Source organism: Mus caroli, chromosome 5 (genome assembly GCF_900094665.2).
Source record: "Mus caroli chromosome 5, CAROLI_EIJ_v1.1, whole genome shotgun sequence".
Taxonomy (NCBI): domain Eukaryota; kingdom Metazoa; phylum Chordata; class Mammalia; order Rodentia; family Muridae; genus Mus; species Mus caroli.
Genome location: NC_034574.1, coordinates 94,939,382 through 94,966,049, shown reverse-complemented (window position 1 = coordinate 94,966,049; position 26,668 = coordinate 94,939,382). Strand labels below are relative to the sequence as shown.

Here is a 26,668-nt window from a genome sequence, read left to right as displayed (position 1 = left end):
TGGTTCTGTGATGGGGAGAAATCTAACAGGAGTGCCCTCAGTCTGAATGGGAGGACCCTATCAGGCTTCATCCTCTAGTGACTGTATCCTCTAGTAACTGTCCATCTGTCTGCCAGTAGTTGTTATTTTACTGGGAGGAGACAGAGGCGGGACTTAACAGCAGCAGGCTGACTTCTTCAGTGGCAGAGGTTAGACCAGCTGTGACCAAGTTGGAGGCAGTAGGGGGTGGGGGTGCTGTCAGTGCCTGTAGCCCACATCTGATGGTCTGTGGGGTCAGGTCAGCACGTGGAAGGCCGCAGACTTCATGTGACTTTTGTTCCTTCCCTTCCTGCTTTTCATTGCATGATCTGGCATGTGTCCCAGAAGAGCCATGGGAGGCTATAAAATGGCTTATTAAAAGTTTCTCTCAGAAGATGGGCATTTTGTTATCATTTAATGCTCCACTGTGTTTAAACTCAGAGACCCCTGACAACTGCTAGAGACTAAGAAACAGCATTTTTTCCATTGATCTACAAACTATGAAGAGTTTAATTGGTTTTAAGCCTGTTAGACTTTGCTCAGTAGAACCCCCATGTTTAGTAGCACAGGGTTTAGTGAGACAGAGGTGTGGCTAACACTTTAGCTACGTCTGGAGTTCAGGTGACTGCTTCTAATTTATACAATTTAGTTTCGAAATTCAAATTTTTGTGTATGAACATCTGTGCATTTAAAAATGCTCAGCCTTTGACATCATACCAGATTTATCCTAAGTTAGAGGCAGGCAAAGCATGATATAAATATATGTAGACTTATAAGGGCCAGAGTGGAAATTCTGTCTAAATTTTGTCCTGTTTAGAACTTGATGCCTTAAAATTGTGTTATGTGCCACAGTTGGGATGCACCTACCTCATTTCCTAAGCATTTCTTTTGGCTGAACTTGCATTGAAATGAGAGCGTAGAATGCTCCATCAGCTGTACGGTATTTTATGTCTGCATGTCACTGTATCTGTAGATGGCATGCCGCTCAGAAGGACGGATTGAGGAAAACACTGGCGCTCTAGCTTGCTGTTTGCAGTTGCCTGGCTTCCTGCTCCTTCCACTTCTACTTATCTGATAGCTACTTGGGCCTGGCCACTGAGAACTGGCCGAACCAGATAATCTGCACCCAAAGCATGTGTAAGAGAAGAAGAGGAACTCAGGAAGAAAGGGAGCAAAAGATAGAGAGAGGCCTTTGGCCAAAGGGAAAGCATGAATTAACCAATAAATAGGGTAGAATGTGCACCATTGTTGATGAGCAAGAAGATTGCGGTTGAATCCATTTTATATCCTAAAAGTAAGAAAGTGAATGTGTGTGGCTAAATGTGGACTGTTACTGTTACTGCACGGGTAATTGCTAAGCACACAGTGGGGAATCCATTTGGTATCATCATGAAAATTGAATGAAGAAGTCTTGGAACTGTAATATTGAATGAGAGTATTCAGTCTTATAAGACAAGACCTGCTTGATGTCACTGACTTCCATTCTTGAGTTGGGTCTGTGACCTAGATGTTCTGTTTTGTTTGTATGAGGCAGGGAGGGGGTCTCATGTAGTCAAGGCTAGCCTCCAGTTGCTGTGTAGCTGAGGAAGGCCATGAACTCTTGCTAAGCACCTGCCTCCCAAGCTGCTGTTCACAGTGGTTGTGGTTCACTGGATCTCACTGTGGAATGACCCTGTGCTCTGTAAATGGACCCCAGTGTAGTTATCAGCTCCTTAGTTAAGAACAACAAAATCCCCTTTCTGCTGTTATACACATACAGGCTGGGGAAGCTCTGCTCCTTGTCTCCGGTTCCACATGTCAAAATTTCTCTGAAGTATGTGCCTAAGAATTAAGGAGAATGTGTATATTCAAGTCTCATTTGATAGGATTGAGAGGCATGAGCCTGGTGATATTTATGTCATTGTTCTGCTTTGGGGTTAACTAAATTATTTGCAAATAATTGTTGTAGGTAGCAAATAAGATATTGAAAATATAATCAAGACTGGGCAATAGTTCTCTTAGTAGAGTACTTGCCTAGCCTTTATAAATGCTGGAATTGTAACGCTGAAGGAAAATGTTAAATCCTGTGAGACGAGAGCTGTCGGACACCGTTTTTATGGATTTGTTTATCGGGTCCCCAGCATCTCATAAATGAACTGTGGCGCTCACTTCTATAGTCCTAGCACTTCAGAGGTGGGCACAGGAGGGCCAGCTACAGAGTGAGCTCAAGCCTAGCCTCTGCTCCATACGACCTTACTATTAAGCCACACTCTGAAGACAGAATTTAGGACACATGTCATCACTTCTGGTTTTTCCCCTACTGGCATTTGAACTCCCGATACTGTTATTGGGTTGCTGGTTTAAAGGCTTCTTCCTCAGTAAGCTTTGTGTGCGTGTGTGTGTGTGTGTGTGTGTATCTACTGTCTGATGCAGCGTACAGCTAAGACCAGTTGAAGATGCAATATAGTATTTTAAAAAGTAATGTTTATTATTTGTGCCTGTCTCTGGGGGAGCAGTGCCTGTGTGCTATGGCATGCTGTCCTAGTTTGGGTTTCAGTGCTGTGAAGAGACACCATGGCCAAGGCAACTCTTATAGAAAACACTTATTTGGGGCTGGCTTACAGTTCAGAGGTTCAGTCCATTATTGCCATAGCAGGAAGCGTGATGTGAGATGCAGGCAGACACGGTGCTGGAGGAGCTAAGAGTTCTACATCTTGATCTGAAAGCAGCCAGTAAGAGACTGATCTGAAAGCAGCCAGTAAGAGACTAAGAGTCTTCACTGGGCTGACTTGAGTCCTCAAAGCCCGCCTACACAGTGATATACATCCTCCAACAAGGCCACGCCTCCTAATGCCACTTCCCATGAGCCAAGCATATTCAAGCCACCACACATGCTTATGGAAGTCAGAGAGCAGCTTGCAAGAATTGGCTCTCTCCTTCCACCATGGGGGTCCTAGGGATCAAATCCAGACCATCAAGTTTAGGGACAAGGTGCCTTTCTTTCTAACTTTACCTTCTACTTAATTAAGCACCAGCCAAGCTTGGTTGGCTTAATGGTATATGCCTGTAGTTCAACACTTTGTTCAGACCTTGTCTCAACAAATAAGCACGAATAAAAACAGTAGCAACAATAAAAAAATCAGCAAAGAAGTGAGATACTCGTCACAACTAGATTATGCTTGGATAAGTGTTTAAATGGTAACTAACTGATTTTGTTTGAGTTGTTATGATTAAAAGAGCTTAACAGAGTTTTTAACCCTAAGTGGCAGTGTGCAGGAGTGGCAGTTTGCAGGAGTGGCAGTGTACAGGAGTGGCAGTGTGCAGGAGAGCTGAATGTTGGTAACTACGATGATGCTTCTGTAGGCACAGAATGCTGGCCAAGAGTAAGAATGGAGCTGGGAGGTCTGCTGGGATTAGTGCAGGGTACTCATTTCTGAAGACGGGAAACTTGGGACCAGAGAAAACCATTCGTTAAAACCGTGTAAAGTTTCTAGAGCAGAATTGATGTTGTTCAGAGCCTAGACTCCATATCCATATGCGAGGGCTCCCCTACTGAAACCCAGGCTCACACATAAGAGAAGCATTCATATAGCCTATGTGTGACCCTTGAGGAAGAATGGGGATTTTCTGGTTTTAAATTCGCATCCATCCATTCAGCTCTCGACTTGGATTACCTTCTGATGCTTGACAAGCACACCTGAAGAAATGCTGTTTGTTTATTGTTGGTTTTTCTCCCCTTCCTGAAGGGGAGATGCTGTACTCTGTGTTATGCCCCCAAGGGGAGAGCTGGGGTAAGGTCTGCCCTGACCTCACCATGGTGCTGGCACTCTGTGTTGACATAATTTCTCCAGGTCTCAGCTTCTTCGCCAGTGGAAGAAACCAAACTGGGTGATTTGGAGCGAATATTTTAGTTGATCTACTTTTCATGGATTTTTTTTTTTAAGCACATCAGCTCTATTTTTTAAAAGCTTTTTTTTTTTTTTTTTACATTTTATATATTCATTTTGTGTGTATGTGTGCGTGTGCGTGCACGCATGTGCGCCATGGCAATCTTGTAGAAGTTAGAGGGGGATTTGCAGGAATCAGTTCTTTCCTTCCACTGTGTAGGTTCCAGGGTTCAAACACAGGTTGTGGTTGTCAGGCTTGGTGGCAAGCTCCTTTACCCACTGAGCCATCTTGCTGGCCTCCCTTGGTGGCAAGCACCTTTACCCACTGAGCCATCTTGCTGGCCTCCCACTTTTCACAGATTGGGTTTTTTTTTTTTTGTTTGTTTGTTTTTAAGGATTTATTTATTTAATGTATATTTGAGTACACTGTAGCTGTCCTCAGACACACCAGAAGAGGGTGCCAGATCCCATTACAGATGGCTGTGAGCCACCATGTGGTCACTGGAAATTGAAGTCAGGACCTCTGGAAGAGTAGCCTGGGCTCTTAACCATTGAACCATCTCTTTAGCCCTATCACAGATGGTTTTAAAAGCAGTTTACCTGCCTGAGTGGTGTGTTCTCAGGTGTTAAGGAAGCAGAGAGGGTGCTGGGTCGGCCGGAATGCTAAACACAAACTAAATCTCGCCCTTTCTTTCTCACAGGTGTAACACTTCTCGACATCTGCTTCAGGAAGAAAGTGCCTGCCATTCCTGTCTCTGCAGATTCATGCCAGCCCAGCACACAGCATCAGGTCAGTTGTAGCTCTTCATAAAGGAGTGAGGGATGGGATCCTTGAGACACGTCATGTCTGCGGAGCTGGGATTCAGAAGAGCCAGGTTTCAATCCTGCCTCATCCCGGAGAGCTGGGTCAACTAGGGAAAGCCATGTTCTCTTCATGGCAGATAATATTCCCATCCAAACTGGGCATCCTGGAATTCACTACAATTCTGCCTTTAAATCATCAGTATTTTTTATCATGGGTACCTGTAATGACAAAATTATGTGTTGGAAAGATTTCCTTTATCTCTTTCCTGGAAAATACTGCTGAGCTTTGATGAGCTAGTGCATCAGAAATGAAAATTACAGCAGATTGTTAGTGTCCTTGCCTTGAGGGCCTTCACTGCCTAGCAACATGACCCACCCACTACAGAGCATCAACCACTCAGTTGCCTGACTCACTCACGCACCCTCCTGACTGCTGACTGGGAGCTGAAGCTTTCTGCCTCTGTCCATCATCAGAGAATATTATACCACCACTGGCTCTGGGAAAGATGACCATTCAGAATGGAAAGCAAGGTTTTTAGGAGATGTGTAGTAATGAGCGGCAGTGACGTCAGCAGCAGGGTGCTGGGACCATCTGTAATCACTTCTAGACGCAGCCTTCTGTAATCGGCTATGTTGTCCCCACTGGGAGGGACCAGGTTGAGTGGAAACTGGCATCGTGAAGTGCTTGTGAGTCCCAGGGCTCTGCGGCTGCCTTAACTGTGGTGTTCCATTTTGACCGTGGGCTTTGACTTTTCCATGGCTTCCAGTCCTTCCGTAACAGTCTTTACTTAAGAGATGGCGCCTTTTGGGCCATGGCAGTTCTCTGCTGGTCAAAAATCCCTCAGCTGAAATTTGCTTAACAGGGTGTCAGGGTTTGGGGAGTGTTCCAGACACAAGGGCCTAAGCACAGAGATTCTCCGCTCTCAGCAAAGGGTGTTTCCCTGTCCTCTACACACATGTGTGCATATCTCCTCATCTTCTACACATACGTGTGCACCTTTCTTTCCCTATCTGCTGCACACATAGTGTCTTTTCCTGTCTCCAGCACCTTGCTGACTTCAGCCCATCCTTTGTGACAGAGCGTGCTTAGCCACTCCACCCTGTAAGGAGCCGTCCTCACATTCGCCATTATAAGATGGCACTGACACCTGTGTTCTAAGTAGTAAACAAACCATCTGCACATGCGCTGGGGTAGTTTCCCACCCCATGTGCTCTGCCTTTCCCGTGATGACAACTCTGGCTGATGGGCTGCAGCCAATCAGGGAGTGACACGTCCGAGGCGGAGGACAGTCCTCCATAAAAGGGAGGGGGCTCCGCCATCTCTCTCTCTCTCTCTGGCTCTCTTCTCCACTGGCTCCTGATGGGGTAAGCAATAAAGCTTGTGCCGCAGAAGATTCCGGTTGCCCTGAGTGTGTTCTTACCAGGGGGAACAAAAGCGGCGAGCAACACCACCCAAGCTGTGTTTTACTCTAGACTCCCTCAGCAGGTTTTTCTTTTTTTCTTTTTTTTTGATTTTTCAAGACAGGGTTTCTCTGTATAGCCCTGGCTGTCCTGGAACTCACTTTGTAAACCAGGCTGGCTTGGAACTCAGAAATCCGCCTGCCTCTTGCCTCCCGAGTGGGATTAAAGGCGTGCGCCACCACACCTGGCTAGGTTTTTCTATCAAGTACCAGCCTACATTTCCCAGATTCCAGTGTTTCTCATGAAGCCTCAGGCCGGCTTCGGAGAGGAACCCATTTAAAAACCTCACATTGACCTGGCGGTGGTGGCACACGCCTTTAATCCAGCACTCAGGAGGCAGAGGCAGGGATTTCTGAATTCGAGGCCAGCCTGATCTACAGAGTGAGTTCCAGGACAGCCAGGGCTACACAGAGAAACCCTGTCTCGAAAAACCAAAAAAAAAAAAACAAAAAAAAAAACCAAAAAGCCAAAAAACAAAACCCCAAAAAACCCACCTCACATTGGCTTTTGTTAAAGCCTAGTCTCTAAAATCACGTGACTTCTTCCTCCTGAGGTACAGGTCTGATAGCCTGCCAGTGCCCCTCTAGCAGACACGCCCCCAAAACTCGGTGGAGCAGCACATGTTAGCACTCCAACTGAGGAAACTGAAGACGCTCAGGGAAGAAACTCAAGAAATTCCAGGTGAATTTGTGACTGGGAAGCTGAAAGGGCCAGGTGTATAAAGTTTCTATAATCAGAAAAGAAAAAGTGGCAAAATAAAATTGCATTGCTAATGCTTTTAGAGTTTTAAGTTATGATTTATTTTCCCCTAATATTAAGAAACAGTGGTTACCACTCAGGACCCAGGAGAGCTAGATGAGCCTGGCTCTGCAGTAGAGCATCCGCCTGGCATGGTTAAAGCCTTGAGTTTGGTCTTCTTCACTGCAGATAAACCAGTGTCGCTAAGTAGGTAGATGATTTAGGAATTTTTTTTTAAAGATTTATTTATTTATTTATTATATGTAAGTACACTGTAGCTGTCTTCAGACACTCCAGAAGAGGGAGTCAGATCTAGTTATGGATGGTTGTGAGCCACCATGTGGTTGCTGGGATTTGAACTCCAGACCTTCGGAAGAGCAGTCGGGTGCTCTTACCCACTGAGCCATCTCACCAGCCCTGATTTAGGAATATTGATCATCTTCATCATACCTTTATGCTGTGAAGCTTGGTGTAGTTTTCCTCTGTCCTGTAGGCTTTGAGTAAAGCCTTGTTCGCACACCCCCTCACCGAACTGAACTTTAAATCTATAGCACTCCCCACAGATAGGGTACTTATCTGGAGAGCAAAGTGCCCATGAAGTCCACTAGTCAATGAAAGTCAACCCCTCAGTGTGTCCCAGATGATCCTAGTGGACACCTAGAGACCCCAAGCTATGGCCTTGTTCTTCACTGTCAGCCAGGGCAGGTTCCAGCCTTGTTCTCCACCATCAGCCAGGGCGGGTTTCCTGAGCTCTTCTCATTATCTCAGCGGGAACATGGCTTCCATGCTGGTTGTTAGCAGAAGTGTCAGATGCCATGGCTGCTCGAAGGCAGCTTGGCACAGTCCGTGAGAGGGCTTTGCTTTGCTTGACCTGGGAAAAGGAGCAGAGGTGATGCAGGGAAGCACTTCTCCTCGTGGCCTTGTCAAGGATGCCACCTGGTCCTGGGGATTGTTTTTTTTTTTTTTTTTTTTTAATTCACTTTATATCACAGCCCCCACCCTTTTCCCTGTCCCACCCTTACAAATTCCTTCCCCCTCTCCAGCTGGGCAGTGGTGGCGCACACCTTTAATCCCAGCACTTGGGAGGCAGAGACAGGCGGATTTCTGAGTTCCAGGCCAGCCTGGTCTACAGAGTGAGTTCCAGGACAGCCAGGACTACACAGAGAAACCCTGTCTCAAAAACAAAACAAAACAAAACAAATTTCTCCCCCCACCTCCTCCCCTTCTCAGAGAAGGAGGAGCCCTCTTTGGGTACCACCCTACCCTGGAGCATCTTATCCCTACATGACTAGGCATATCCTCTCCCAGTGAGGCCCAATCAGGCCGTCCAGGTAGGGGGGAAAGGGATCCAATGGCAGGCAACAGAGACTGAGACAGCCCCTGCTCCACTTGTTCAGGGACCCACATGAAGACCAAGCTGCACAATGGCTAGAAATGTGTGTGTGTCTAGGTTCAGCTCCTGCATGCTCCCTGGTTGGTGGTTCAGGCTCTTATGAACACCTATGGTGGCCTCCCCCCTCCTCCTCTCTGGTAGGAATTTCATCTCGGGTGATCCCTATAGATTCCTCATATCCTCCTGTCGCAGGCCTCTAGTTAGTCATCAGAGGTAACCCCCCTGCCCTTCCCCCCATTTCCATTCTCCCAGCACCTGATCCCCAGCCCTTTCCCCCTCCTCTCCCCCTTTCCTACCCAGTTCCCTCTCTTCATCCACCCCTCATGACTATTTAGTTTCTCCTCTGAGTGAGATTCTTGAATCCTCCCTTGGGATTTCTTTATTATCCAGTTTCTTTGGGTCTGTGCATTGTAGCATGGCTATCCTGTAGTTTATGGCTAATATCTGCTTATAAGTGAGTACATACCATAAGTATCTTTGTGGCTCTGGGTTACCTCACTCAGGATATTATTTTCAAGTTCCAGCCATTTGCCTGAAAAATTCAAGAATCTTTGTTTTTTAATAGCTGAATAGTATTCCATTATGTGGATGTACCACATTTATCCACCTGTGGACTGTTTTACCAGGACCTCTGCTAAAAACACTTGATGTATTAATATGGTTGTGAGATGTCTGTGGCTGCTTAGGGGCCTCCTGAGGGAGCTAATCTTTGGAAAAAAAATGCATCTGTGGGTAAATAAAGAAAAGGGAGAAATTTAGGAGGAGGAAATCTCCCCAACCCAAACACTTTGACCTGATTTGGTCAGGCATCAGACATGCGCCCAAACTCTTTTTTTTTTTTTCCCCTTTTTATAATAAAAAGGGAAGGCTGCTTTTGCTTTAGCAGTGTATGGACACTGGTAACCTCAGCGCGTGGAGGCCATGGTCACGGTGTGAGGTCAGCCTGGACTACTAGAGAGATCCTGTCAGAAAGAAAAGAAAGAATAAGCACAAAGGAGTCCTCACGCGAGTTCTTGGCAATACAAATAATCCAGAGGAGAGAGAGGCACCGAGAAGTCTGTGGGAAATGAGCTTTCAGGGGGCTGCTTAGTTCTTTTCATGCATTGAAGGAGAAACCTCAGAAAAACTGTCCTAGGCTCGCACGTCAACTGCCCAGGTCCAGGTTCAAGTTTGTGTGAATGCACAGATGGTGTATATGAGAGCAGGCAGCAGGCACAGTCAGAGAAAGGCCGAGTCATATTTATGACTTTTCTATAATACCATATATGCCATATATATACTTGCCTAATAATTTTTTTTTAAAGATTTATTTATTATATGTAAGTACACTGTAGCTGTCTTCAGACACTCCAGAAGAGGGCGCCAGATCTTGTTACGGATGGTTGTGAGCCACCATGTGGTTGCTGGGATTTGAACTCTGGACTTTCGGAAGAGCAGTCGGGTGCTCTTACCCACTGAGCCATCTCACCAGCCCGCCTAATAATTTTTAACATCAAAATAAGGACATCTCATTTCTTAGTTCAAGAGATGTCTTTAAGAACCTCACAGGTATAAATATTCACCTCTACCCCAGTTGCGATTTAAAAGTTAAAATTTAAGGAGCAGAGTTAAGATTTGGCTTAGTTAAGAGCACGTCTTACCTTCTCCGTTCTCGGCGGATGAGCCTTGTGTTTTACAGAGCTTGTGCATGTTTACATCTCTTTGCGGGAAAGCTACTAAAGGTTTTCCAGAAAGCGAGAGATCCCACTGGAAAGAATGGGATGGCAGGCTGGGAGAGGACGAGTCTCAGCCAGACAGGACAGTGAGTGTCTGTGATGGCAGACTGGGAGGTGGGGAGAGGAGAATTCCTGGGAGCTATGGTTTGGGGTATACAGTAGCACATAACAAAGAGACTGTCTCAGACAAGACAGAGGGCAGGTGCTATCCCTAGGGCTGTCCTCTGCCCTTTGTATGCATGCTGTCACACAGAGACAGACACACACACACAGACACACATACACACATATACACATATATGTACACACATATACATCACATACACAGACACCCACAGATACACATACACACATGCATACACACAGACACAGATATGTGCATACATACACATACACATACATATACATATACACATATGTATACACACAGAGATACACACACACAAGGATAAGAGAAAAAAAGAATGCACTGTGCCTGTCTGTGGGGGTCTTCCCACACACTTAGTTTATTTAGAAATGAGTACATTTTCATGTGGGCTTACCTTTATCTTCTCTGTTTCTTGGATCATGCTTTTCAGTAGTTTTCATTTCTTGCACCTGCTGAAGAATGGCCTGTTCAAACAATGTAGTTTGATAATGTCACATTTATATTGGAAACCCACCCACTTTATCTGAATAGCAGCTGATGGTAATAAAAGCAGTATTATTAGCAGGTAGCACTTACTGTTTCTTTTCTTTCCCATGCAGTTCTTCATTTATTCTTCCTGACAAATAGATTCCAGTATTGTTATTCTAATTTTCTGTAGGGAGTCGATGCTCCGGAGCTCACTCAGCAGCTGCTTGGGAGTCACAGGGAAAACATCTCACTTTCCCCCTTTTTGACCCTAAAAGGGCATAAAGCACTTTGACTGTGTATGTGTTTGAATTTAGTATTTGAAGATGGTCATTAAGATAATAATGACCATCTATAGGTCACGGGTTTCAAACGTCTTATTCTGTTGGTGAGAACACTTACAGATTTCTGAGAGGAAACTGTCTGGAGTCAAGAGTTTCATGTCTGCACCGACTCTGGATGGGGTTAAATTCTCTCTGGGCAGAGAACCTCCTGCCATGACCCTGAGTCTCCAGCACAGCCGGACCCGGGCGTAGTCTTGGTAGTTAGTGTGTTAGTTCACTCTGTAGGCAGCCAGGCGTTCACATTCACCTTGCTGTGTAGACAGTGCATGTACAAGACAGGCTCTTACTTGGTGGTCCTTGCAGGTCTCACACTTGTGATCCTTCTGTGTGCTGGGATCACTGGCAAGTGCCTCCACACCTGGCTTTGGAGAGTTACTTTGAAAATAATTCTCTTAGTGCCAAGTACTACAGGACTCAAGTACAGGAAGTGCGGCGGGACTGCCAGCATGGGGATGTTTTACATGTCTGTCCCTTTGTTTCTGTTCCAACGATGCTTGTACCCTTGGTTTTGTCTCTCCCTGCAGATTGCTCAGCTTTCTTAGCCTGTTCAGAGTCTGAGTGTGAAAGCCGACTAGACAGTTGCCTCGGTTGTTCTAAAGGATGTCCAGTAGCTGTTCTCAAAGGAGCCCATTTGTTAGGAGAGAGGAGCCAAGGCTTGGTCCTGAGGAGTGTCTGGTAGCCATTCTCAGAGAGTCCAGTTTAGTGTTCATACAAGGAGTTTGCTCTCCGGAGCAGGGCTAGGAATGGAGGATTCTCTATGATGCTGTTGGGAAGACAGTGAATATGTTCCCTGTGGTAACTACAGAGGGAACTGAAGAAAACCTTTGAGCTTTAAGTTCGAAACTGTTTTATAAAGGTAGCTCATTACAGTTTCATGCCTTTGCGGGTGTTAGGTTTGTGCTAGACTTTACTTCTGTGTTTCTTCTTTATGAGTCTGAATGAGGATACATTCTGAATCTCCTGGTGCAAACAGGTGTCTAGCTGCATGGCTACTCCAGTCTTACCTTATATCTCTGTTAAAGATGCAGTGGGCCTCAAACACCTGAGCCCTGCTTTGTCTGACGAATACAGCAAAGCCATGTCTAACCTTTGCCATCTTTTCCATGTTGTCTCCAAATTGAACATACAACTCCTTTTTTTTTTTTAAGCTTTATTTTATTTTCTCAGACACAGTCTCTCAGTCTGTAGCCTTGGCTATCCTAGAACTCACTATGTAGGCTAGAGTATCCTTGAACTCACAGAAATTCACCTGTCTCTGCCTCATGAGTGGTCAGATTACAGTTTATTTATTTATTTATTTATTTAAAACATTTGCTCATTTGGTGTGCAGATGTGTGCCCAAGCACTGACACCAGGTGGAGGTGGGAGTCACAGGCTAGCCCTCAGGGGTTCACAGGCTAGCCCTCAGGAGTTGCCTCTTTCCTATCACCCTGTGGATTCTGAAGCTTGGGCTCGAGTTATCAGGAGGAAGCAAGTGCCCTTACCTCTGAGCCGTCCTACCTGCCCTGTACTCCTGCCTGCATGCTTTGCACGAGTCCTGGGTCTCAGAACGTGTGGACTTTTTTTTAAGATTTAGAAAACAACTCACAATATAATTAGTGGACAAGATGTAAGACATTGTAAATAATTCACGTTTTATGAAAACATAATTCAGCCTCTAACTTTTAGTTTTCCTTGCTGAGACACTCCAGTGAACACCGTAATAATGTATGCGTTAAGGAGAGATGTGTACAGCTCAGCCACAGATCTTCATCCGTGTGACACACAGTGACCTGGCTCTGTGGTGGAGTCGCGTGCATTTGTTTACAGAAGGGGAAGAGAGAGCAGTCATAATCTAATTTATTCTTCTCACTTTTACCCTGACTCTAATGGTAATCCATTCTGTGAGTAAGCAGTGAGCCCTTAGCAGGAAGTTCCTTCCACTCTGTGGGGAGCATTGGAAATGGAACCCAGGGGCAGAGCTCAATAGCAGAATCCCAGGGTCCTAGGCATGCTGTGCAGCCATGCCCCAGTTCCAGGGTGCTAGGCACACCACACAGCCATGCCCAGCTCTCTTTCATCTATTGTAATGACCTTTTGAAGATATCTGAGACTAATTCCGCATTCCTTATTTGTTTTTTCCTGGAGTCTGCCTAAGGAGGGGAGAAAATATTATCCCTGTCGTAGGAGCAGTAAGCCACATGAGATTTTTAAAAAAAGTCCTAGGGCCTGGCAGTGGTGGCGCACACCTTTAATCCCAGCACTTGGGAGGCAGAGTCAGTCGGATTTCTGAGTTCAAGGCCAGCCTGGTCTACAGAGTGAGTTCCAGGACAGCCAGGACTACACAGAGAAACGCTGTCTCGAAAACAAAACAAACAAACAAACAAAGACCCAGGAAATTGGATTGCAGCAGAGCAGTTGTGGCTTGACCGAGGTTGACGGAGGTTGATGTTTGAACATGTGAGGTTTCTTTCAGGTTAATGAAGCAGAGGGCAGGCAGGGGGCAGTGAGTTTTGTTCGGAAGGCAAGAGACATTTTGTCAATTTGTCAGAAGGCTTTCTCTGCAGGTGCACGGGTAAAAATATTTTGCATTGCTTCTTGCAAATTTTCCAGGACTTATTCGGAGCTCTGCCCTCCCATGGTGGTTGTGTGACCATGCAGTAGTGGGCGAGACTCAGAACCAGATCCTGGCTGTAATCTGGCGTCTCTCCGTGTTAGACAAGCAACCCTGTTCAGAACTATAGCCTTGCGCCACTTCCCTCTTTGTGGTGAGGAAGCCCTGGTGTAGGGAAAAGAGCAGAGGCTCTGCAGCCAGCAGACTACCCTGAGTCTATGTCCCCTGCTACTGGCACAGGGACCTGCGGCTCCATTCTCAAGTGAGTACATGAGCACAGTTCTCCCCAGTTTGCAAAACTAAAGATACTCCTCACAGCCGGGTCTAAGCATCAAAAATTCATACAAATAGGATCGATACTCTCTACGTCACTTGATTTCTTGTTGGCATTAACAAGCTAATTTGTGAAAGGTGCTGACAGTGGACTTGAAATAGAGCAGCTACCTGGGCCAAGTGAGACAGTGAAACGTGAAGTCCCTGTGCTGAGAGTAAAGGCCTGCACAGAAGACTTGCAGATGCCTCAACAGTAAGAGATGGCTGTGAGTCATGCACGAACATCCTCCACGTCGGAGGAACCTCCGAGTAATGAGTACTAACTGTGGGTGTGAGCCTCACAGGTACCTCATTCCCATTGTCGAAATCTCGGAGTAATACTGCTCTGAGAGAGACCAGAAGCGTGTGCTGGAGAGCAGCGTTTCCTTTCAGAAACCATTTGAAGAGAGCAGAGTGGGTAGTTGAGTATCACACGCGGAGAGTGTGCTCGTGTGCAGAGTGTGTGCTCGTGTGTGAAGAGCGTGCTTGTGTGCGGAGAGTGTGCTTGTGTGTGGAGCCATGGCCCTTTGATCCCGTGCTGTAGACTGCTAAGGGTGGAACGCCTGCGCTGCTCTATTCGTAGTCTCTCAGTGCCTTCCTTTTGATGTTGCTTAGAGGAATGTGTCTTATTTTTAAACGTTTTTGTAAAAACAAAATAATCTAGTCACAGCACTTGCAGCTTGACGGTATGCGGAGAGTAATGCCTGCTCACAGGGCTGAGGACCGTTCTCTGATCCAACTGGAATTTTAATTTCTGATGCTTAGACCCAGCTGTGAAAAATAGTCTTTAATTTGCTTCATGAATCAATATCTCATTGTTTTTTTTTTTTTTTTTCCCTTGTAAGGAGACAAAATTTCAGCTCCATCTTCCTCTGGCAGGGGCTGGGCCAGATGATTAAATTGAAAACAGATAGTCTGACCCAGCTGGGTGCCATTGCTGTGGACGTGGGGAGGGAGAGCACCTTGAAGGAACAACTGACTTAACCACTGAGGTTTTCGTCTAGAAATGGCTGCTCTGCTGTTCTGGGCTGTGCCAAGGGGGCACCATGGGAGAAGGAAAATGGAACAGGTCTCGTTCAATGGCAGCCAGCAAGCAGAGAGCTGGGAAGGCAGGAAGGGGCAGGAGTCCTTCAAAGGCGCACCCATGGTGACCCTGACGTCCAGTCAGGCTTTACATCCTGAGATTTCCCCCCTCTCCTGTCAACAGCTGAAGACTTAGCCTGTCAACACGTGCTTTTGGGGACATTTGATATTGAAGTGATAACATGTCACATGGTGCAGAAAATAAGGGGACATTTGATATTAAAGTTCTGTTAGATGCTACAAGAAATAAGGAAATGTTTCAGAGAGAAAGAAAGGGCCGGAGAGGCAGCTGGAATAGAACGTTTATGTAATAAGTTGAACAGAATGTTGAGAAAAGCTGAGGAAGGCAGGATGGCTTGTTTCCATGGGGTTGTTAACTGGGGAGAGGTGTGGCTAGGACAAGGGCGGGGCCACAATGTCATATGCACTGGTCTTTACACCTCAAGTTCTTCCTGATAAGGCCCTTGTCCTTCTAGTAGAATGGGAGCACGGTCTAGACTTGAATCTTATTCCCTTTGTTTAGCCAAACGTGGTGGCTCACACTTGTAATCTTAGGATTCTAGAAGTTGAGGCAGGGGGATTGCTACACAGTAAACTACAACCTGGAGTAGTTGTAACTGATTTTAAATTCAAAGTAGTCTGAATAAGAATGGCTCCCTTAGGCTCACTTATTTGATAGCTTAGTCATTGGGGATTGGCTGTATTTGAGAAGGATTAGGAGCCCTGTCCTTGCTGGAGTGAGAGTAGCCTTGTTGGAGGAAGTGTGTCTGTAGGGATGGGTTTTAAGGTTGCAAAAAACAACCTTAAACTTTTGTTTCTCTCTGATGTGGATCCAGGTGTAGCTCTCAGCTACTAGTCCAAGGCCCTGTGTGTCACCGTGGTCTCCTAAGCCCTGTCATGATGACAATGGACTAAACCTCTGAGGAAGCTTCCAGTTAAAAGGTTTATTTTGTAAGTTGTAAGTTGCTTTTATAAGTTGTAAGTTGCCTTGGTCACGGTGTCTTTCCACAACAGTAGAACAGTGAGTAAGACATGAGTTCCAGGCCAGCCTGGGCTACTGAGAGGGCCCTGTCTCAGTCTGTCAGTCAATAGGAGGGGGACAGTGTGGAACAGTGTATTCTGAGTGACTTATTTTTAACTTCCGCATCCCAAAAAACCAATATGGTTTCTCTCTCCCCCAAGAGGAGAGGCCTAAAGAGGAACATGCTCTCAGCAGCTTCCAGCCAAGCGTAAGTTCGGACAAACATGTCCACTCTGGGCTCCTTTTCATTCTTTATCAGCCTGTATGAAAAGTTAGTTAAATGACGTGGCTGCATATAAAATTCTGTGTTGTGTTCCCGTTTTCTTTTTAACAGACACATCTTTGCATGCTATGACCTATAGGAATCCAAGCAACAGCCAAATTGCAACTGAGAGGATCTGTGACCTCCCCTGTCCCAGGACGTATAATTTAAGTTAAAGATTGAAAGACAAATGCTGTCTTCTGAAAAAGGCAGGAATTATGCTCTGTGGAGAGAGGTTGCACCGTGGGCTATGGGGTCTTCATGCTTGTGTTCAGCTCACCAGCTTTTCTCTTGTGTGAACTGGACATCTACCCTCGTCCTGAGGAGCTGAGACTCCTTGTGGATCTCGGCATCTGTTGTGTGGAACACTCTTAGTGTGGAACATCAAGGAAATACTTATGCTTATAAAATATCCCAAAAGCTCCTCATGAAAGTTACTTGAACCTGTTACTGTTACCCAAAATCAGTGGGTCCTACCAGCCAGACACAGGTACGTCGTCCAACTTTGACATACAATAAGCATAGGTTTGTGTGTATGTAGCTTCGGTTGTATATAGCAATGTGTTAATTCCCTGAACTGGGAAACTACAAATCTACAAAATGAAAGCAGCAAAGACAGCCATTTCAGTTTACATAGAACACGTTGGTAGGACTGTCCCCATGTCACTTCTGAGGTATCGGAGAGTGATAAAACGTGGCTTTTTAGAGCCAGCCTTGATGGTGCAGCACTCCTGTGAGGCTTACACAAGAGAGTCCCGGAGTCGAGGCTAGCCTGTGCTGCATGGTGAACTCCAAGACAGTTTTGTTATCCAGTGAGAAGATGGCCTCTGCAGTTGTCTCCTGACTGGGCTCATGCTGCTCGCTGGACAGTCCTCTTGGGAAGTAACAAAAGACCCTGGGTAGTAATATTTATTTGCATATTTCTCAAGATCCAGGAGGAAGAAGAAAGATCTAAAAATACATCTGTAATGTGCTGTGACTTAAATTCATCTAGTAAGTTCTTTACTGTCTAGTTCACCTCCTGTTAAACAACCTAGAAGGATCCTGGTCAGATTTCATCAGACCGTGGAATGAAATGGTAAGCGGTGTGCGGATAACTCAGGGCCGTGGCGGGTAGGTGACCGTAGTCACCGGATGAAGTGCTCAGTGCTTCAGAGTTCAGATCCTGGGCCGCTTGATCACGGAGGGGAAAAAACCTACAGCGGGCAGCTTTCCCGGAGGGCACGATTATGGGTGTGAGACTTGAAGGAAATGGAGGGAAAGTGATATTTTTGTATAACGTAGGCCTCATGTAAGCCTTAAGCTTGGCAATTGGTTGTACTGGACCCCTGAAATGGAACAGATCCGAGTTTCTGAGGTTGTCTTTCAGAAATAATTTCAAACATTATAGAGAAGTTGCAAAGGATGCTATTGAGAACAACGTGTTTCCTTTATCTAGATTTGCATAGGGTTGTTCTTTTCTTGCGGGAGAATTTGTTATTCCTCATTTACGTATGGCTGTTTCTACGTGTATGTATAAACACACAGAGACATTTAAGAGTTCATCAATACATGGCAGCCCTTTTGCTATAAGTCTCAGTGTGGATTCTAAGACTGTAATCTCCTAATCAACAGGCTTCTATGTGCCCAAGCCTGTGTTTCTTTGACCTACCATTTTCTGTCCACTTTGTAGCAGACGAGCCGTCTTAGAGCACTTTGCTCTCCTTCCAGTGCGCGAGCTCACCTGTGGTCCTGTGTTGATCTAGATGGTGTATTAAGTCCCCTTAGCTTGGCTGTGATCAGCTCTAAAGAGGAAGCGGGGCTGTTCATGGTTCCAGAGGTTCATCCCATGGTTGGGTGGTACTATCCTTGGGCAGGAAATCTTAGAGGCAGAGTGTGGCAGAGGCTCAGCTTCTCAGGAAGCCGAAGGGGTAAGGGAGACCCACCATCAGAGTCACCATGGTGACCTTCTCCTTCTGGCTCAGTACCACCAGCTAAAGACCAAGCATTCGGTACATGAGCCAATTGGGGACATTTCACACTCAGACTATAGCAAGTCCCAACTGTCTCTTTCTCTGGGATAGTTGTGCACACCTTGTCTTTTGTTGAATGTCTTGAGTGTGCACTATGCACTTATAGCTTTCCCTTTGTTTTATCGTGGCTGTGATGGTTTGTATATGCTTTGTCCAGGGAGCTGCACTATTAGGAGGTATGGCCTTGGAGTAGGTGTGTCACTGTGGGCGTGGGCTTTAATACCATAGTCATAGTTGCCTGGAAGTCAGTCTTCTACCAGCAGCCTTCAAATGAAGATATAGAATTCTCAACTCCTCCTGCACCATGCCTGCCTGGAGGCTGCCATGCTCCTGCCTTGATGATTATGGACTGAACCTCTGAACCTGTAAGCCAGCTCCAATTGAATGGTGCCCTTTATAAGACTTGCTTTGGTCATGGTGTCTGTTCACAGCAGTAAAACCTAGATTAAGACAGTGGTCGTGCCTCTTACTTGCTGTGATATCAAGAGAGCATCCTTGGGCGAATGAAATATTACATAAGGAATATGTCTTGTCCATTATTTGAGATACATGTTTTGACCACCAGTTTCCCTGTCTGATTTCCTCCCTTTGTGGTCATTGTAATTCTCTGGCAGCTAATGAAGAGTCTGTGGGGAAGGAGGCACTATAAGATAATTAAAATGCAATTCCTCATAATAATGTAACATTTGTTCATCTCTTATATGTAACATTTGTTGGTGATAATTGTTGAAATTATTCTGCTTATTATTGGTATGAAATCACAGTCGTTCCCCCCCACCCCCAATGATTATTCATTCATTATTTTCTCAGAATTTGGTCCTCAAACTGCCCTGTGTCTCACTGGACTCTGATGTCCTTTTATGTGCCTAGCAATCCTTTTTAAATGATCATGTCCTTATTTTTACCCTTTATAAAAAGGTTTATCACATACATTTAATGCTCAGCACTTGGAGTTAGCCATTGCCCCAAGTGGCTGTGGTTCTTCACCAAGAAGAAACAAAACAAGACAGAGACACTTGGCATGTCTGTCAGTGCTGGGTATTGTTTGTAGGTTCCAACAGGGGACAAAGCTTACAGTAAATATATGTGTCTTTATACGTAATAAACATACATGCATATGCACGTATCGTTTGTCTGTGTGTATATAGTATGCTCCTGTTATATACATGTATGAAGTTATGTTTTGCTGTTGTTTGTTCCAGGCAGGGTCTTCAGTAGTCTTAAACTCACTGTGTAGCCAAGGATGGCCTAGAACTCGTGGGCGCTAAGATTACAGGTAGACCAGGTCCAGCTGCATTTTGAAATACAGGTTCACGTTGATCCCTTCATTTGGCCCTTCCTGCAGTGAGAGCCTCAGCCTCACTCGGCAACAGTTCCGCCTGTTTGTGCAAAAGGAATGGAACCAGGAAGGTGTCTTTTCAGATTACTCCATTTTTTTCAAGGTTTTTGTGTTCTGACCCTTCAACACATGATACGTTAGGAGAGCTGCTCTGTAGTATACACCATAAATGTTTTCTTACTTGTCTCTTCACATTGCGTAATCCTGTTTGCTAATGACTGTTTTGCTCTAACCTTCTGCATAATAGAAAGCACCGTGGGTTTAAATGAACTGACTACAAAACAGAAAAGAAACGAAGTAGCTATTTCCTAGAGAAATAGGACTGAGTCTCCATGCTGTCAGCATGTTGCAGTCTTACATGTTAAAGCTGGAGACCTACAAGTGTCATTTCAGTCACAGAATGTGTTGGTTTGTATATTCTTGGACCAGGGAGTGGCACCATTTGGAGGTGTAGTCTTGTTGGAATAGGTGTGACCTGGTTGGAGTATGTGTGTCACTGTGGGTGTGGGCATAAGATTCTCCCCCTAGTTGCCTGGAGGTCAGTTGTCCACTAGCAGCCTTTGGATGTAGACGTAGAAATCTCAGGTCTGCCTGTGCCATGCCTGCCTGGATATTGCCATGCTCCCACCTTAACCTGTAAGCCAGCCCCAATTAAATGTTGTTCTTTATAAGACTTGCCTTGGTCATGGTGTCTGTTCACAGCAGTAAAACCCTAACTAAGACACAGAATAAACTTCCTTTACTTAAACTTCTCTTCAGGGGTCTCAAATACCATAGGACGTGTCTGTTCTCTGGGTTCAGTAGCCGTCAGTCCTCTGAACTCACAATGTTCAGCCCACATGGCCGAGACCCCAGCTCTCAGTGACCGTGAAAGGGGGAGTCAGAGCTCACTCATGGGCCTTGGCTGGTCCCAGGGTGTCTCCCCTTTATAGTTTTCTCATTTCAGCCCTCACCTTTGTAGGTGTCTGTAGCTCTGAACAAGTCTAAGTTTATAGAAAAGAGATGAGAGATACCAGTGAGGCAATTCAAATGGCTTGTTAGATTATACATCAAAACTGCATGACTTTGGCCAGGCGTGGTGTTGTACCCCTTTAATCTGGGCAAGTTGGGTTGTAGTGGCCAAATGATCTTTGTGAGTTCAAGGCCAGCCTGGTCTACATTGTGAATTCTAGGACTGCCAAGACTACTATCGAGATCTTGTATCAAAAAAGGCCCCAAATAAGTAGAATAAAACTGTGAGTCCAATTTCAAGACAAGTTAAATGGGACACACAGGGGTAGAGAGAGTGAAGTTGTGAGTGCAGGTGGGCATTTAATATGGGTGCAGTGTGTTAGCCCTGTGGGCATGGCTAAGCCTTCCCTTCCCCTGGTGAAGATCAGAGGGCTGGCAGACCCTTCCTCGGGTCCAAGAGTGAATGTTGACAGCGTGCAGAAAATGTCCTCCCTAGCTTTCTCTCCCCAGATGCTAATGGCCTGAAGACCTACTTAGACTAGCCAACCCTGCCTCCTTGTTCAGCTGTATATACTAACCCTGCCTCCTTGTTCATCTATATACACGAATCCTATTTCCTTGTTCAGCTGTATATACTAACTCTGTCTCCTTGTTCAGCTGTATATACTAACTCTGTCTCCTTGTTCAGCTGTATATACTAACCCTGGCTCCTTGTTCAGCTGTATATACTAACCCTGGCTCCTTTTTCCACTATATACACTAAACCCTGCTCCTTGTTTATCTGTACATAGTAGTCCTGCCTTCTTGTTCAGTTGTGTGTAATAACCACTCCACCACTCCGAACTTTCGGGGTTTAGCATTTCTCCATCCAAGAACCCAGCCCACCAGATGGCATCCTAGATTTTTTGTATGCATGCTTGTGTGTGAATCTGTTTTCTCTCTTTATTCCCTTGCCACCTCAGATAGGCTATCCCTGGAGCTGTGCAAGGACATGACACTGTGGATTTTTTTTTCCTTTGGTCCATGAATTTATTCATAATGACATAATTAAGTCATCAACAATGGTTAATATTGTTAAAGTAGAACTGCCAATATCATGGGTTGGTGGGTCTAAGGAGACAGTTTATAAACGTTCACAATGGTCAGAACCCAAATGCAACAGGAGAGGAGTCCCAAAACTTCTAATTTGCTCAAAGGAACATCCTTTGCCCATGAGTTTAAAAAACTGCAGTCACACTATGTGCTAGCGCTACATTGGAGTCATTTTAACTTTGTGAATTAATTTTAGTTTATTAAGAGTTGGATGATTTGAACCGGGCGTGGTGGCGCACCCCTTTAATCCCAGCACTCGGGAGGCAGAGGCAGGTGGATTTCTGAGTTTGAGGCCAGCCTGGTCTACAAAGTGAGTTCCAGGACAGCCAGGGCTATACAGAGAAACCCTGTCTCAAAAACACCAAAAAAAAAAAAAAAAAAAAAAAAAAAAAAAAAAAAAAAAAAAAAAAAAAAAAAAAAAAAAAAAAAAAAAAAAAAAAAAAAGGGTTGGATGATTTGAAGAATGATTAAAGATCACAAGAGGTCTAGAGCTTATTTATTTTTTAGTTCTTGATTGGTTCTGCTGTTTGACAATCCTCGACTGCGTGTACAGTGTATTCGGATTTCTCTTTCCCTCTCAGGGCTTCTTACCTCTGTCCCTTCCCTGCCACGTCCACTCGCCCTTGCCAGATCCTTCCCCAGGCTCATGACCAATGGTTTTGTTTTGTGACTGGCATGGTTTAACAGGGGCCATCTGTGTGACTAGTGGATTGGAATGGGAGAGGCCTAGTGACGTCATCAGTGGGTACGCAACCAAGGGCAGTAGTTCTCCATCCCCTGAATCTGTCAGTAGCAGATAGTCCAGCAGTGAGTGTACTGTCCCCTGAGGTCCTCCATCCAGGACTGACTGTCAGTGGGCACTTTTGGGCAGGATCAGTGCAGGCATCCACAGCTGCTGTGACTTTGGGGCTGCAGTGGCTATGTCCTGCCTAGGAAATGACACTGAAAGCCCTTCTCCCTGTCTTCTGGGTCTTAGATGGTTCCTGACCTCTTAAGGGCTGTTCCCTGAGCCTTAGTGGGAATGTCTTGTGTAGGGCCGAGCACACTCACTTACCATTTACTTCTGCATTCCCAGTCTTCTGAAAAAGAGAGGCTTCTCTGATTAAGGCTGAGAGTAGCCTGTGTCAGTGGGTATAAACGTAACTATTTAGAAGGCAGCTTGATACTGCTATTTGCTAAAATACAGTGTTCAGAACTCTGTTCCCCAGGGCATGTGATGTCCCCTGCCATGGCTTTTGACCAGGTTTACAGTATAGTGCATGAATTACTTTCTGTGGAGTAGAGATCTCAAAGCCACTCAGATGTAGCTGGTTACCCGCTTAGCAGTAGTACCACTATTGCACAGATGAGCATACCTTGCCTGGCAGGTTGGTCTCAGAGATGCAGGAGTAGAGCTAGGCTAATTAATGTTTCTCAGGTCTACTCACTCACTCCCCCAGGAAGCCTGCGCAGTGGATTCTGGGACAATGAAAGCCTTCTGGCAGGGAGGAGGCTTCCAGCTCAGTCCCAGCTGCATTTCCCTCTGTCATGTGTTCAAGGTGTGTAGTGCTTTGGGCAAAAGGGTCTCACCTAATTCTAATGGGCAACCACAAGTACAACAGGAGCCTGTAGTATTTGGGGGGCTTTGGGGCCCTCCTTGGAGGTATCCCATACCCGTCAGTGGAGTGTTAGTCAAATAACCCATGGCTTCTGGGTTACAGCTTTCTCTGGCTACATTCGGTATTTCTCCTTAAGCTCCTCTTTTAATTATCATCATAAGCTTTATGGTCTTTTTTTGTTGGCAGTCTTGCTTATTCGTTTGAGAAAAAGTCTTATTATGTATTTTTTGCTGGCCTGGAGCTCATTATGTAGGCAAAGCTAACCTTGAACCCTACCTCTGTCTTCCAAGTACTGGCTTTTGAGGCATGAACCATTGTGTCCAGCCTATATTCTTAAAATTTGATTACAACAGTAGATGGCGTAGTCTTTACACTGCCCGTGTTTTAGTTAACTCTTCTCTTTCCTTGTCCTCGCCGACTCCGTCTCTCATCAACACAGCCCTCTCCGCCTCTGTTCCCCGGGTTCTTTTAGCCCCTCCTCAGTGTTTCTCTCCCCTTGGCCCTTTTCTAGTTTCTGGCTTCCACAGGTACTCAAAATCAAACACACATAGTTAGAGATCTGAAGCTAGGAGCCACGTGGGCGAGCGAGCATGCGCAGTTGGTTTCTGTGACACAGAGCTCTGAAGCTAAGAGCCGCGTGGAAGAGAGACCATGCGTGGTTGGTATCTGTGATGGAGTAATGCTCAAGTCTAATTTTTCCAGTTCTGTACATTTATTTGCCTGCAAATTTCATAATTTTTTTTTTACATTTGGGTAAAATACCATCCTTGTATTTATATACCATATTTTTAGTATTTTCATTCCTCAATAACAAGTATCTAGGCTGATTAGTTTCTTTCTATTTTTATTTTAAAGATTTATTTATTTTATGTATATGAGTACACTGTAGCTGTACAGATGGTTGTGAGCCTGGGAATTGAATTCAGGACCTCTGCTCTCCCTGATCCAAAGATTTATTTATTGTTATATGTAAGTCCACTGTAGCTGTATTTAGACACACCAGAAGAGGGCGTCAGATCTCATTGTGAATGGTTGTGAGCCACCATGTGGTTGCTGGGAATTGAACTCAGGACCTCTGGAAGAGCAGTCAGTGCTCTTCACTGAGCCATCTCTCCAGCCCTAGGCTGCTTCATTTCTTAGCTATTGTGAATAGAAAAACAGTGCATGTGAATGTACCGTTTGCAACACATTCTGGATTCCCTGAAAGGCAGGGAAAGTTTTGCAGGAAAAGCCTTTCCCTTGTGCTTAAGAAGCAGATTGGACGCTGGTAATCCTATGCTGAGATTCATTGGCTTGCAATCTCCAGCATTGGGAAAGAAGATATTAGAACCTCACTCATGCTGACAGTAAAGACCACATCTGGAGAGCACATCTGGTTCCTGCTCGCTGAGACCTGCAGTGTCAGCCACAGAGACAGACAAAATGCCTAGCAGGAGTTGGGTGAAGAGAATGGAGTCACCCTGGAGCCACAGCTGCAAGGACATGCTATTTCCTGTGGCCATCTCTTGGGAGCCGCCCAGAGGGACTTTTCCCTGTGTTTCTTGACCTGTTGTCTTTGAGTTTTCTGTTTTTAGTTCGTGGCACTGTTTATTGCCTCTCTGAAATTATAGGCTGTCCACAAACCGGATGTTTTCCCGCAGCTAGCCAACTTGTAATAAAACGTGAACTTTTTAAAACGAGCACTTGCCCTTAGACCCGAGCAGGGTGCTGGCTTTACGGTTCAGAACATTAGCTGTGATTTGGGGATTAGTGGATTATGAAACAGGCTGCTGATTAGCCTGTGAAGAATGCTGGCCCTTGTGACTAGAAGACTGCTCGGAGTATAACTGGCTCTGCACCATTTGCCAGCATCATGGAGCTCAGGGTTGGTGTGCACTTTTATAGAACTGGGCCTTTTCTATTCTAGTTCCTGTTAACTAAAGTTTGCATGCTGTTCCTGCTGTCTGCTGGTATCCAGGTTTTGGCGGTTTTCCTTGACTGTCCACTTTCCATGGTTACATATTAAGGGCACATATTTTCTCTTGGGAATCCTAGTTTTAAGCTAATGGAAGAGAGAATTTGAGACATGGAAATAGAAATGAAGTAAAAATGGACAACTAAAGACCTCCAGCCTTCGTTGAACCTTGCTTTTGTTTCTGCAGAATGTCTGAGTTTCCCTCACAGTTTGAACACCTTGGTCACACTTCCAAAACAAGCACATCAGGGTCCTTGGTGGGTTTCCCTTTAATATGCCCAGAGAATTGGGTGTTCTAGTTCAGTGTCCATATTTATTCTGAATGGCATCAGTTTGTGTTGGTTTGGAATTCTGTTCTGACAGGCTTTAGATTTGTTCACATTCTAGGAATAACAGCGATAAATGTATCTTTGCTGTGGTTGATAATCGTAATCTAGAAGGTGCTATTCTGATTATCTGAAACTGTGATCCGTTGATACTTTGTGCATTCAGAAGGTTTTGGAGTCACCACTTGTAGGTCCAGAACTTTTCATTATCTCAGGTGGAATCTCCACTGACTGGGCAGCAGCAATCGTCCTCCTCATGCCTGGCCCCTGGCAACCTCTATTCTACTCTTGTCGCAGACATTTCACGTGTGACCTTAAGACATCTGTCCCTTTACATATGCCTCTTCCATTCAGAACGCTCACAAGGTTTATCCGTGTTACTGCACACATCAAAGCTCTTTTTTTAAATTTATTTTAAGGACAGAATGATACTTTGTCATGTGTATTTGCTATATTCTGTTGTAGATTTTTCTCTTGATAGTTATATCTACTGTTTGGTGACATGAAAGCCACTCTGAGGGTCTCAGCATCAGTGTCTGAGTCTGTGTTCAGGGCTTTCAAAAAGAGCTTGCTGCTGGACCATACAGGGACCAGTGTTTTAAAAAGTATTGAGCTCATGTGCCACATGAGTATGTGGTTGACAGCAACACATGAGTGTGTGTGTGTGTGTGTGTGTGTGTGTGTGTGTGTGTGTGTGTGAGGGGGAGGGGAGGGAGACGTGGCAGGGAGAGAGGGAGAGGGAGGGAGGGACCATGTATTCATTCCCTGGTGTGAAATATGCTTGGCCCAGGGAGTGGCACTATTAGGAAATGTGGCCTTGTTGGAGTAGGTGTGTCACTGTGGGTGTGGGTTTAAGACCCTCACCCTAGCTGCCTGGAAGCCAGTATTCTCCTGTTTATCTTCTTAACAAGATGTAGAACCCTCAGCTCCTCTTATACCATGCCTGCCTGGACGCTGCCATGCTCCCGCCTTGGTGATAATGGACTGAACCTCTGAACCTGTAAGCCCAATTAAATGTTGTCCTTATAAGAGTTGCCTTGGGTATCCTAAGTTTTGGGCTAATATCCACTTATCAGTGAAGATATAAGATACAATTTGCTAAACACATGAAACTCAAGAAGAATGAAGACCAAAGTGTGGACACTGTGCACCTTCTTAGAATTGGGAACAAAA

General features: G+C 45.3%; 1 protein-coding gene across 10 annotated transcripts in view; it reads left to right on the top strand.

The window, feature by feature from the left end:
- The window catches only part of Wdfy3 (WD repeat and FYVE domain containing 3), a 237,989-nt gene that overhangs the window by 24,426 nt on the left and 186,895 nt on the right, over positions 1-26,668 (top strand). For all 10 annotated transcript variants that reach the window (XM_029478035.1, XM_029478028.1, XM_029478030.1 and 7 more), the window contains exon 2: positions 4,586-4,674. The gene's annotated coding sequence lies outside the window, so the exon portion shown is untranslated. The remainder of the gene's footprint in view (positions 1-4,585; positions 4,675-26,668) is intronic.